Source organism: Triticum aestivum, chromosome 6B, assembly GCF_018294505.1.
Source record: "Triticum aestivum cultivar Chinese Spring chromosome 6B, IWGSC CS RefSeq v2.1, whole genome shotgun sequence".
Lineage (NCBI taxonomy): Eukaryota > Viridiplantae > Streptophyta > Magnoliopsida > Poales > Poaceae > Triticum > Triticum aestivum.
In genome coordinates, this window is record NC_057810.1 from 267657905 (window position 1) to 267671872 (window position 13968).

Here is a 13968-nt window from a genome sequence, read left to right on the forward strand (position 1 = left end):
TGGTGTATTTAGCCGTACCAAAGTGTACGGATGCAACATGTCATAAATGAACATATGTATAAGAAAGAAATGCAATTATAAGCGAAAAGGTGCTGCATTGTTTATTCAAGAAATACTGCTGTGAATGCAGAACGATAAAATAGTGCGATAAGCAAGGGATGGGACTATTAAACATGTCCCCCTCCAGGGGTAGGCTGCGGAATGGTGTATAAAACAGATTTAATGCTCGTAATGGAGACCACCTGGATATTCGTCGTAGCCTTTCTCCTTCCCTGGCTGTTGCATCGTGAGTTCGGCAGGTCTACTGCCGGACAGGGCCTCTGATGAACGGAGTCCTGTGGGTAAAAAAAGAAAAAAAAAAAAAAAGAACCAAACCCTTGAGAGCCCCTGGTGTGGTTAAGCCGCATTCTGGGCCTATCGTGGTCGTGCCCCTCCCCCTATGCCCATGGTATCTCCAGAGCGTAATGATGTACGCGAAGGACCAGTCTTGCAATTTTGCAGGGGCTGGGGTTGGGGCCGCATTGCTACGCGTGCTCGGAACGTGCCAGGTGGTCTTGTTGTAGGTTACTCCGGGCGCGTTTAGCCGTGTCCGGTCGCTTAGCGGCCGGACTCGAGAATTGCCTTAAGAGGCTGCACTGTACTTCTGCCGCGAGAGCCGCTATATGTTCCTCCGTTCGGAGAGAGCGTTCAGTGTTTCCGTTGACCGTGATGACTCCTCGAGGGCCTGGCATCTTGAGCTTGAGGTATGCATAGTGCGGCACCGCGTTGAACTTTGCAAACGCGGTACGTCCGAGCAGAGCATGATAGCCGCTGCGGAACGGAACTATGTCGAAGATTAACTCCTCGCTTCGGAAGTTATCCGGGGATCTAAAGACCACTTCCAGTGTAACTGAGCCTGTACAATTGGCCTCTACACCTGGTATGACGCCTTTAAAGGTCGTCTTTGTAGGTATAATCCGTGAGGGGTCTATGCCCATTTTGCGCATTGTATCCTGATAAAGCAGGATCAGGCTGCTGCCACCGTCCATCAGGACTCTGGTGAGGTGAAATCCATTGACGATTGGGTCTAAAACCAATGCGGCGAATACGCCGTGGCGGATGCTGGTGGGGTGGTCCCTTCGATCAAAGGTGATCGGGCAGGAGGACCATGGGTTGAACTTCAGGGCGACTGACTCCATCGCGTATACATCCCTGAGTGCATGCTTCCACTCCCTTTTGGGTATCTGGGTTGCATATATCATGTTCACCATCCGCACTTGTGGGGGGAAACCCTTCTGTCCTCTATTGTTCGGCGGTCGGGTCTCTTCCTCGTCATCACTATGCTGCACCTTGTCGTTGTTTTCGGCAATTAACTTGCCTGCCTGCTTGAATACCCAATAGTCCCTGTTGGTGTGGTTAGCTGGCTTTTCGGGGGTGTCGTGTATCTGGCACGAGCGATCGAGTATCCGGTCCAAATTGGACGGACCCGGAGTAGTTCTTTTGAATGGCTTTTTCCGCTGACCGGGTTTAGAGCCTCTGAATCCGGCATTGACTGCCGTATCCTCATTATTGTTGCTGTTAATGCGGCGTTTGTTCTTGTTGCGACGTGACCTGCCATTGCGGTCCTTGATATCCGGACTGCCAGAATTTTTGCGGAGGTCGTTGCTGCGGGCTAGCCAGATGTCCTCTCCCGCGCAGAAGCGGGTCATGAGTGATGTGAGGGATGCCATGGATTTCGGCTTTTCCTGTCCCAGGTGCCGGGCAAGCCACTCATCGCGGATGTTATGTTTGAAGGCCGCGAGGGCCTCCGCATCCGGACAGTCGACGATTTGATTTTTCTTAGTTAAGAACCGTGTCCAGAATTGTCTGGCCGATTCGTCTGGCTGCTGAATTATATGGCTTAGGTCGTCAGTGTCTGGTGGTCGCACATACGTGCCCTGGAAGTTATCAAGGAATGCGGTTTCTAGGTCCTCCCAACACCCAATTGCTTCCGCTGGCAAGCTGTTAAGCCAATGCCGAGCTGGTCCTTTAAGCTTGAGTGGGAGGTATTTGATGGCGTGGAGATCATCACCGCGGGCCATGTGGATATGAAGGAGATAGTCTTCGATCCAAACCGCGGGGTCTGTTGTGCCATCATAAGATTCAATATTCACGGGTTTAAACCCTTCGGGGATTTGATGATCCATTACTTCATCTGTGAAGCGTAGTGGGTGTGCGGCGCCTCTGTATTGGGCTATATCACGACGAAGCTCAAAAGAGCTTTGTCTACTGTGTTCGGCCCGGCCGGACTTGCTGTCTCCGGCGCGACGGTTGTCGTCACGTATCATGGGGCACCCACGCGATCCGTAGATCGATCTTGATTGTCTTGCCTTATCCTCCAATATATCTCGCAAGTCCAGAGCGTTCCCCTGTGGTCTTGTGCTTTTCGAGCGATGCCGGGGTACGGTTCTACTGGAGGGCCTAGAGGCCTCTCTGTCGCGGCCATGGGGTGGTCGGTCAGCCGTATTGTGCTCTGGTGATGCAGGTTTATATGCCTCCTCCTCTAATCGGGGGAGCAGCTTGCGTTTGGGGTAGCTTTTGGAGGGGCGTTCAAGCTCATGCTCTTCGGCCGCAAGGACTTCAGTCCATCTGTCGGCTAGCAGATCTTGATCAGCTCTAAGCTGTTGCTGCTTTTTCTTGAGGCTGTTTGCCATGGCCATAAGCCTGCGTTTAAAACGCTCTTGTTCGACGGGATCCTCAGGCACGACAAATTCGTTGTCGTCGAGGCTTGCCTCGTCTCCGGAGGGAGGCATGTAATCCTCTACCTCTTCGTCTGCCGCTCTCTCATGAGGTGTCAGGACCCCGACTCAATGCCACATCGATCTAGCATGTAACACCTCATATCACTTTGCGGCCTCACACACGGTATTTCCACGGGTGTCGCCTTACCTTTGCCCGGGACCGTTTGCGCCTTTTGGCACACGTATATGATAGTGTCGCTAGCATCCATATGATAAGGAGCCCGGGCTGACATGGCTAGTCATAAACCCAAAGTGGCACAGACTTACAGGGACAGGCATCCATGACCCAGCATCGAACGTGTCGGTCATCAGCGAGTGAATCCAGGCTGTAGCACTGGGCTAGCAGGACTCCGGTGAACCGGGCTGTAGCGGGCTAACAGGACTCCGGTATTCATCGCGTGACATTTCCCCGAAGGGACAGACACAGGAACGAAGAAGGACACATGCCGGCCAGCCTAAGTGTTCCGGAGCAGTAGCAAGCTACCATGGCTCGGTGGAAACACTAGGAGACATTTCCCGGTAAGAGAGGCTACCAAGGATAAACAACTAGGTTGTCAGATCCCACACATACCAAGCATTTCAATAACATACACACAATATGCTCGATATGTGCAATTACAACATGGCATCACAACATGACTCTACAACTCAAGTATTTTAATCAATAGGCTCCGAGGAGCGAGATATTACAAACATGGGTCTCATGACCCAACAATCAGAGCATACAAGTCAAAGCACAAGCGGAAGCTATCATGTCTGAGTACAGACATCTATAAATGAAAAAGGCTGAGAAGCCTGACTATCTACCAAATCCTGCCGAGGGCACAAGATCGTAGCTGAGGTAACAAGCTAAACGTCGAAGTCCACGTGGAACTACTAGTGAGACCGAAGTCTCTCTGCAAAACATAAAATAGGCAAACGTGAGTACAAATGTACCCAACAAGACTTACATCAGAACTAACTACATATGCATCATTATCAACAAAGGGATGGTGGGGTTTAACTGCAGCAAGCCAGCTTTGACTCGGTGGCTATCCTACACTACGACTGCAAGTAACTCTTTTGAGGTGGCGCACACGAGTCCACATATTCACCATATCAATACACCACTATGGATCCGCTCCCGTCTCCCTACGAGAACGCCATCCATAGCACTCACGCTTATCTTGTGTATTTTAGAGTATCCACTTTCACTTGTCTATGAACTGATATAAGCAACCCAGAAGTCCTTTTCCGCGGACACGGCTGTTCGAATAGATCATATTAACCCTGCAGGGGTGTACTTCTTCACACACGCTCTCACCACTTACCGCCGTTTACACGACATGTACTCGGCAACCTTCAAGCGGAAGCCCAACGTGGGTGTCGGCCACGGCCTACCTAAACACTCGAGTCTCTAGTCCAGGTTTATCGCCTATTCGGGTTCCATCCATGAGGAGATCCGGCCGGAGTTTCGCTCACAGCCCCAAACGATGTGAACAGGGTTCCCGAGACACCAAACGGGCGCCCGGTACACCGTGCCACGTGCCTACCGCATCACAGCCCACCCCTACGGTCAGCGCTGCGCACGGCCTCCAGCATACTACAAACACCAGAAACTACTTGCAACTCCTGGACAGAGGACAAGGGTGATTAAGAAGCCAAGAGGGTCCATTGGTTTCGGGCCCAATGCGTGGTAGTAGCTGAATCATGGATCACAAACACAGAACTCAGTTCCTAAGGACGGCTGCAATGAGACAACCCACCATGTACTCCTACATGGCCTCTCACCGCTACCTTTACCAAATCGTATTCACACACTTAGCTCACACACAGTAGGACATGTTCACACACCTCTGATTCATCCCCAATGAATCAGACCTGACTCAACTCTAAGCAGTAGCAGGCAGGACAAACAAGCATGAATGAGTAGGCACAACAGGGCTCAAACAACTCCTACTCATGCTAGTGGGTTTCATCTATTTACTGTGGCAATGACAGGTCATGCAAAGGATAAAGGGGTTCAGCTACCGCAGCAGGTAACAGATGAATTGTTGTTGTCCTAATGCAGTAAAAGAGAGCAGGAGCGAGAGAGTGGGATTTTATCGGAATGAACAAGGGGGGTTTTGCTTGCCTGGCACTTCTGAAGATAACATTGAGTCTTCATCAGTGTCAACGATCACAACGTCGGAACATCGTCTACCGGGAGGGGACAAATACCGGCAACACAGAAGGGAACACAATCAATGCAATGCACAATATGATGCATGATCATGACATGGCGAAATGAATGTGTTTTGGGCTAATGCAACTAGCAACAGATTAAATGAAGTTGGTTTGAATACAAGATTCAAATTCAAACTCCATATGTGATTATTCAAATGCCATTTAATTGATTTGTGCTAAACAGCAGCTATAAGTTGTTCTAACATGCATGCAAATGGTACAAATGGATTCCTTGAATTTTTCTGATAATTTTTCATATATAAATTATTTAATTTGGAGTTACGGTTAATTTTCTATGATTTATTGAAGTTTAGGGCATTTTCTGAAATTTCCTGAATAATAATAAATCCAGAAATGAATTATGGCGTCAGCACCACGTCACGGTGACGTCAGCAGGGTCAACTGGGCTGGCTCGGGTCAAACCTGACGTGTGGGGGCCACACGTCAGTGACACAGGAGCTAATCCCGGTCAAACCCAGCGCTGACTGGGGTTTGACCAGGGGTGGGGCCCACTGTCAGTGTCACTAGGTGTTGACTAAGTGCGTCATTAGCCCGAATTAATCTGCCACGTCACCCTCGCCGGAGTTACGCCGGCGGCGACCAAAACGACGGCGGAGCGTTTCGGAAAAACGCTACGGGGCTCCATTTTGACCGCGGTTTGTGGCTACGGCTTGATGGCGTTCTTGCGCATCTAGTGGTAGCAGCGACAGCAGCTGGGATGGCCTGAGTCGACGGCGACGAGCACTTCCGCGGCGGCCGAAGTTCGGGCACCCGCGGGTTTGGCGTTGCGGTGCGCGGAAGGGGGAGCTGGTTGGTGTGTTGGGCTCCTGGGGGCTTTATGAGCACGGTGAAGCACTCCGTCGTGGGCATGCGCGGCTATGGCCACGGCTGCGCCATGGCCGGCGGCGAGAAGCTCTCGGCCGCGACGGGCATCGGTGTTAGAAGAAGAAAACGGGCCAGGGAAGAGGGGAAACAGCACAGGAGCTCACAGCGGGTGCAGCGGTGGCCTCGGCGAGCTCGGGGAGGCACCGGAACCGACGAATTTGACGAAGATGGCCGGCGGTCCCGAGGTTGAAGAAGACATCGAGGGCGGTGTTGCGGCACGTCCGGGGCCTCGTGGCTCGTTGAGGAGGTAGAGGGAGGACCGGCGGAGCTTCCTGGGCGTCGGTGAGCCGTGGGGTGGCCGGTAGCCACGGTGGCTCTCGTCGGTGGCGGCGGCTCCGTTCGGGTGAGGAGAACAGAGGAGGGGGAGAGTGTTCCGGGGAGAGGATGAGGACGCGGGAGAGTGAGGGAGAGAGGCAGGGAGGTGCGTGGCGTCTCCGGGCGTCGAGGAGGAAGCAGGAGGTGGCCGAGCAGGGTGGAGGTGGCGCGCGCGGCGGCGTCGCGGTGTCCGTCCTCCTGGCAGGGAGGAAGACGACAGGGGAGGGGGGGCGGCGGTGGGTTGGGCCGTTGGGGGAGCTGGGCCAGGTAAGTGGCGCCAGGTAGGTGGCCCAGGTGGCCTTCTCTCCCTTTCTATTTATTTTTGTTCTGTTTTGTTTTCTTATTTAGTTGCCACTGAATTCAAATTCAAACAAATTTGAAAACAGTGCCAAAACTCCCCTGGATGTTTTAAGTCACTTGATGGACTTTTTCACAAATACAAAAAATATCTCAGGTCATTTGAAAATATATTCATTATATATTATGAATATAATTCCAAATTCAAATAGAATATGATTTAAATTCAATGCTCAAAATATTCCTCAAAAATGTTCATTATTTTTGGTTTGGTGTAAACCCTGGCCAAAATATAACCAACATTAGTTAAGGCCATTTTGGAATCATTGAATGCATTTTCCAGGGTTCTTTTGCCCTGCTTTTAATTAAAGTTTTGAGGCTTCAACAATCCTCAATTCATGTTTCAGAAATTTAAATATGATGCCTGGATGAAGATGCAACTATTTACAAACAATATTCTAGGGCTGTGACAACTCACCCCCACTAAACAAAAATCTCGTCCCAAGATTCAAGCGTAGGGTAAGGTGAAGGGGGAACGCAAACTAGCACAATCTTCACGATCCAGGTTGCACTTCAATTGAACGTTGATTCAATCACCATCATTGTCTTGAAGTCTTGCTCTGAGAAATCATGTCAACATGACATGGAGGGAAGAAGGAGACTCTAGAAGGGTCGATCTTCTCGAAGATCGAACAACTCAGGACTAACTCACAGAATGAGACATAGCAACATCTCTCGAGTTGAGAGACGAAGCACACATCTAGAGGGATGGAGTGAAACGGACGACGAAGGTTTACTAGGTAGGCAACAATTCCACACCTAAAAGGGTGGTGAACGGTTTTCAACGTAGCGAGGAGTTGAGTTATCATGATACCACAACGAGGCACCTTAGGGATGGTGATTCGTAGATATATATCCCCTTAAGTGGCAAAAAGAATTACCTTTGATTCAAAGATCATTGAAACTCTTTATACCAGCCTAAGGCAATTCTTGAGTGATTGTTTGGAGGGGGTCGGTGGAATGGCATACTCGGACTTGGATGATGTGGATTACCTTGTTGAAGACAACGCAATGGATGATTTTTGCTTATCACCGGAAATGGAAGAGACCCATGGTAGAATGGCACATTGGCGGTGCAAACTGGGAACAAAATGCAAATGCTGGGAATGATTCTGGTAACTGAGGAGAGGCTCAACAATAGAGAGTTATTCCACTATTGGAATGGTTATAGCATTGCCGAGGAAACTGAGAGGAATCCCGGTTAGTGCCGATGATAACACGTAGTGCTTGTGCGTGCTCTCAAGAACTTGAGCATTTCCACAATCATCAAGGTTTTATCAACATCCGTGTCAAGGGTGCTGACAACACAACATACTACTATGATGAATAGCGATGGACGATGCAGATGCAAAGGAGGATAACACTTCTCAGATTTCATCTTAGCGAGGCCAAGGAAATAAAATCTGGATGATCGACCGAGAGACATTTAGCACTCCGCTTCTAATGTTCTTCTTGATGTGCTAGTGTAACCCATTCATAGATATGGTTTGATATCTAGAACATCAAGTAAAAAGGTCGGACTTCGGGAACACAAAAAATCATAAGGCACAACTAGGGAGTAAATCCTACGAAGTCCTTATGGGAAGGTGGCCAACTTCCTCAATCAAGATATTATAATAACAGGTCTTCCGGCTGGGTGTGTTGGCCACGACATCCACTTTACCGGTTTCCAAGGGATCGATATTATAGTTCTTGGAAAATGTTCCAAACCATCATATCTGCCTGAGATTCAGATCTGGTTGGTGTCAGGATATTCCAGACTCATCGAGTCTAGGAAGAAAAACGAAAGTTTGCAACACAAATCGACGAGATGACATTGCGAGATTCTCGGGGAATGAACTACGATAGTAAGCTCCAAAACATGAGCTGGTTCTGCTACACACATGTGAACACGCTGTCCCAGACAAGCATGACCAGATAGTAGTCTTATAATAAAACACTACCGAGTTCAGGAGGGGGAACGATCAACGAGGGTATCGAAGTCCTTACATAAGTCCGGATTAGCTCTTATGAAGAAACTCCTTCTCCTTGAACAAATCAATCAGTGGCTTGGTGTGCTAGGGATACATATAGATTGAAGGTTGCACGTCTTCAAACCACAGCATTCTTCTCACGTGTGCATGACTGATTTGGAATGATTCCAAAGAAAGCAACATTGACTTTCTCGAATCCACGGCGGCAACTTGCATCAGATGCACATGAATTAAAGGAAGTCACTACCTTCATCCAAACATATGCTTCATGAGCTAGCATGAACAAATGCTTTCAAAAGTTTCCAACACTAGCTTAATGTTCAACAAAATCATGGAGGAGATAAGGATGTTGTCAATGGGCTCAACAACAATTCATCTAGGTTTCCTTTTAAAAGGAATTCCATAGTTAAGTGAACACGGTGATAGCATTGGTCAGACCAAAGATGTAATGGTGTATGCTCGAGGGATCAACCATGAATAAGACAACATTACGAGCATCATTGGTATTGATTTGATTTGATGATAGCCCACACTCAAATCAAAGGACTGATAAGACAATAGGTCCAGCAACTGATCACAAGGACCAATCGATGAAGATATCATCTTTCTTCAACACACACTACACAAGAACATCCCTTTGGAACGAACTAAGTCAGGCAAGCTTTTATCTTCCAACTCTCCAAGTTGTTGTCTAGCTTAACCAACTAGCTCGGGGATATCTAACACCGATTCTTGGAGAGAAGGTGGTTCACAAGAAACCAACTTGATCACGAGCTCAACATAACAGTCAGGGAACAACCTGGTAATACTTCCGAGAAGATATTCGGAAAATCACGAACCACCGGTATGTTACTAAGCTCGAGAACAATCTCGCTTTTGAGGGCAAGACGATATGATCAAATGAGTGAGGACTTGACAAGATCCTAACTCATCAATCGAAGGGTGCACCGAAATAAGGACTAGGTAGCACGATCAGTCTTAGAAGGATGATTCAAAAACCAACACGCTAAGAATGAAATTATTATCCTTTAACTACCAAGCAACGAGGTTGCTGGGAGTATTGATTTCACACATCACAATTCATTTGTCGGTATTCCGGTTGCATCAACACGAGGGCCGAGGAATGACTAATGATGGTGAGAAGTATCACTACGTCAAAATTCATGAGAGTTGGTGCAGTTCTCATGACAATTCTGACATAAAGGGGGTAATACTCCAAAGTAGAACAGAACCAAAAGCTGGATTGGCATTTGATCTGTGGAATACAACTACTTTGACCCAATCCTAGATATGGATGAGGTACTGGAGTTTGTTTCTCCAAGTCATTCAGGACAGAATGGCTTGACGGACCACAAGGGTAATAGGCATCGATAAACGAATGCATGCATACCCTTGACTATCAATTGATAGACGAAGGTAAGTAGACAACTAAAGAGGGACAACTCAAAGGAACATATAATTTTCTGAGTTGTGGATGCATAGATTAGTATGTCGAGCAAGATCAACATTTCTTCCAGATAACCCATGCAGAGAGGTAGGACTGGCAGAGTCACGATTTATGAATGGAGATCTCCTCAAGAGTACTCTAATTGTGATCTTTTCATCCAATAAACATCTGCCATAAGCGGTCCATAGTATTTGGAAGAAGGAAATACCACGGACCTCGAGGACTATCGCAAAGTTACTAATATCCTGAAGGAACTAGCAAACACTATCAACATGAAGTAAGTAGAGTGAATCTCGGGTTCAAAACCCAGAAATAGAATACCTACTACTAAGTAGCATCACGGGATGCTTCCGAGAATAAAGGCCAGAATCATCACACTGGGAACACAGATCATGGCTAGACCACTAGATGATCCCCTAAGCACTTAGGGTCATAATAATAATTCCAACATATATGTCGAGGCAATAATTACCTCAACACACCGATTAGTGTGGTTAATCTGGCCCAAAGGAACATCGAAGCGGGAGGAAGGAATTTGCAAATTGCTTCAAACTATTTAGAAACCTGGGATGACTCGGACAGCATAACGGCTGTAAATGCTCAGAAAAGATTTGAGACATACTACAAAATGGTGGCATAACCACTCAGAAGCACAATATCAAGGTTCCGAGATCAACAATTAACATACGGAGGTAGTAGGAACTGAACTGAGACTTAAATCCAACAATCTTATAAGTCTGCGGATTAGTAACACGTGATCCTGATAGAAAGAAGAGAAAGCCTAGTTCTTAATCCCCGTAGAAGAGAAGATGATGACTCAGATCAGAAGGCCATGAGGTATAAGGAGTAAAAAGAGCCTTACGTTCCATCCCACAATCAATTCCCCTACATATAACTAAAGAATTTCTAGACTCAACTTCGACCAGTTTGGCTTGGTAATCCTACAGGCAGTCAAGCTCTGATACCAACGCTGTCAGGACCCCGACTCAATGCCACATCGATCTAGCATGTAACACCTCATATCACTTTGCGGCCTCACGCACGGTATTCCCACGGGTGTCGCCTTACCTTTGCCCGGGACCGTTTGCGCCTTTTGGCACACGTATATGATAGTGTCGCTAGCATCCATATGATAAGGAGCCCGGGCTGACATGGCTAGTCGTAAACCCAAAGTGGCACAGACTTACAGGGACAGGCATCCATGACCCAGCATCGAACGTGTCGGTCATCAGCGAGTGAATCCAGGCTGTAGCACTGGGCTAGCAGGACTCCGGTGAACCGGGCTGTAGCGGGCTAACAGGACTCCGGTATTCATCGCGTGACATTTCCCCGAAGGGACAGACACAGGAACGAAGAAGGACACATGCCGGCCAGCCTAAGTGTTCCGGAGCAGTAGCAAGCTACCATGGCTCGATGGAAACACTAGGAGACATTTCCCGGTAAGAGAGGCTACCAAGGATAAACAACTAGGTTGTCAGATCCCACACATACCAAGCATTTCAATAACATACACACAATATGCTCGATATGTGCAATTACAACATGGCATCACAACATGACTCTACAACTCAAGTATTTTAATCAATAGGCTCCGAGGAGCGAGATATTACAAACATGGGTCTCATGACCCAACAATGAGAGCATACAAGTCAAAGCACAAGCGGAAGCTATCATGTCTGAGTACAGACATCTATAAATGAAAAAGGCTGAGAAGCCTGACTATCTACCAAATCCTGCCGAGGGCACAAGATCGTAGCTGAGGTAACAAGCTAAACGTCGAAGTCCACGTGGAACTACTAGTGAGACCGAAGTCTCTCTGCAAAACATAAAATAGGCAAACGTGAGTACAAATGTACCCAGCAAGACTTACATCAGAACTAACTACATATGCATCATTATCAACAAAGGGATGGTGGGGTTTAACTGCAGCAAGCCAGCTTTGACTCGGTGGCTATCCTACACTACGACTGCAAGTAACTCTTTTGAGGTGGCGCACACGAGTCCACATATTCACCATATCAATACACCACTATGGATCCGCTCCCGTCTCCCTACGAGAACACCATCCATAGCACTCACGCTTATCTTGTGTATTTTAGAGTATCCACTTTCACTTGTCTATGAACTAATATAAGCAACCCAGAAGTCCTTTTCCGCGGACACGGCTATTCGAATAGATCATATTAACCCTGCAGGGGTGTACTTCTTCACACACGCTCTCACCACTTACCGCCGTTTACACGACATGTACTCGGCAACCTTCAAGCGGAAGCCCAATGTGGGTGTCAGCCACGGCCTACCTAAACACTCGAGTCTCTAGTCCAGGTTTATCGCCTATTCGGGTTCCATCCATGAGGAGATCCGGCCGGAGTTTCGCTCACAGCCCCAAACGATGTGAACAGGGTTCCCGAGACACCAAACGGGCGCCCGGTACACCGTGCCACGTGCCTACCGCATCACAGCCCACCCCTACGGTCAGCGCTGCGCACGGCCTCTAGCATACTACAAACACCAGAAACTACTTGCAACTCCTGGACAGAGGACAAGGGTGATTAAGAAGCCGAGAGGGTCCATTGGTTTCGGGCCCAATGCGTGGTAGTAGCTGAATCATGGATCACAAACACAGAACTCAGTTCCTGAGGACGTCTGCAATGAGACAACCCACCATGTACTCCTACATGGCCTCTCACCGCTACCTTTACCAAATCGTATTCACACACTTAGCTCACACACAGTAGGACATGTTCACACACCTCTGATTCATCCCCGATGAATCAGACCTGACTCAACTCTAAGCAGTAGCAGGCAGGACAAACAAGCATGAATGAGTAGGCACAACAGGGCTCAAACAACTCCTACTCATGCTAGTGGGTTTCATCTATTTACTGTGGCAATGACAGGTCATGCAAAGGATAAAGGGGTTCAGCTACCGCAGTAGGTAACAGATGAATCGTTGTTGTCCTAATGCAGTAAAAGAGAGCAGGAGCGAGAGAGTGGGATTTTATCGGAATGAACAAGGGGGGGTTTTCTTGCCTGGCACTTCTGAAGATAACATTGAGTCTTCATCAGTGTCAACGATCACAACGTCGGAACATCGTCTACCGGGAGGGGACAAATACCGGCAACACAGAAGGGAACACAATCAATGCAATGCACAATATGATGCATGATCATGACATGGCGAAATGAATGTGTTTTGGGCTAATGCAACTAGCAACAGATTAAATGAAGTTGGTTTGAATACAAGATTTAAATTCAAACTCCATATGTGATTATTCAAATGCCATTTAATTGATTTGTGCTAAACAGCAGCTATAAGTTGTTCTAACATGCATGAAAATGGTACAAATGGATTCCTTGAATTTTTCTGATAATTTTTCATATATAAATTATTTAATTTGGAGTTACAGTTAATTTTCTATGATTTATTGAAGTTTAGGGCATTTTCTGAAATTTCCTGAATAATAATAAATCCAGAAATGAATTATGGCGTCAGCACCACGTCACGATGACGTCAGCAGGGTCAACTGGGCTGGCTCGGGTCAAACCTGACGTGTGGGGGCCACACGTCAGTGACACAGGAGCTAATCCCGGTCAAACCCAGCGCTGACTGGGGTTTGACCAGGGGTGGGGCCCACTGTCAGTGTCACTAGGTGTTGACTAAGTGCGTCATTAGCCCGAATTAATCTGCCACGTCACCCTCGCCGGAGTTACGCCGGCGGCGACCAAAACGACGGCGGAGCGTTTCGGAAAAACGCTACGGGGCTCCATTTTGAGCGCGGTTTGTGGCTACGGCTTGCTGGCATTCTTGCGCATCTAGTGGTAGCAGCGACAGCAGCTGGGATGGCCTGAGTCGACGGCGACGAGCACTTCCGCGGCGGCCGAAGTTCGGGCACCCGCGGGTTTGGCGTTGCGGTGCGCGGAAGGGGGAGCTGGTTGGTGTGTTGGGCTCCTGGGGGCTTTATGAGCACGGTGAAGCACTCCGTCGTGGGCATGCGCGGCTATGGCCACGGCTGCGCCATGGCCG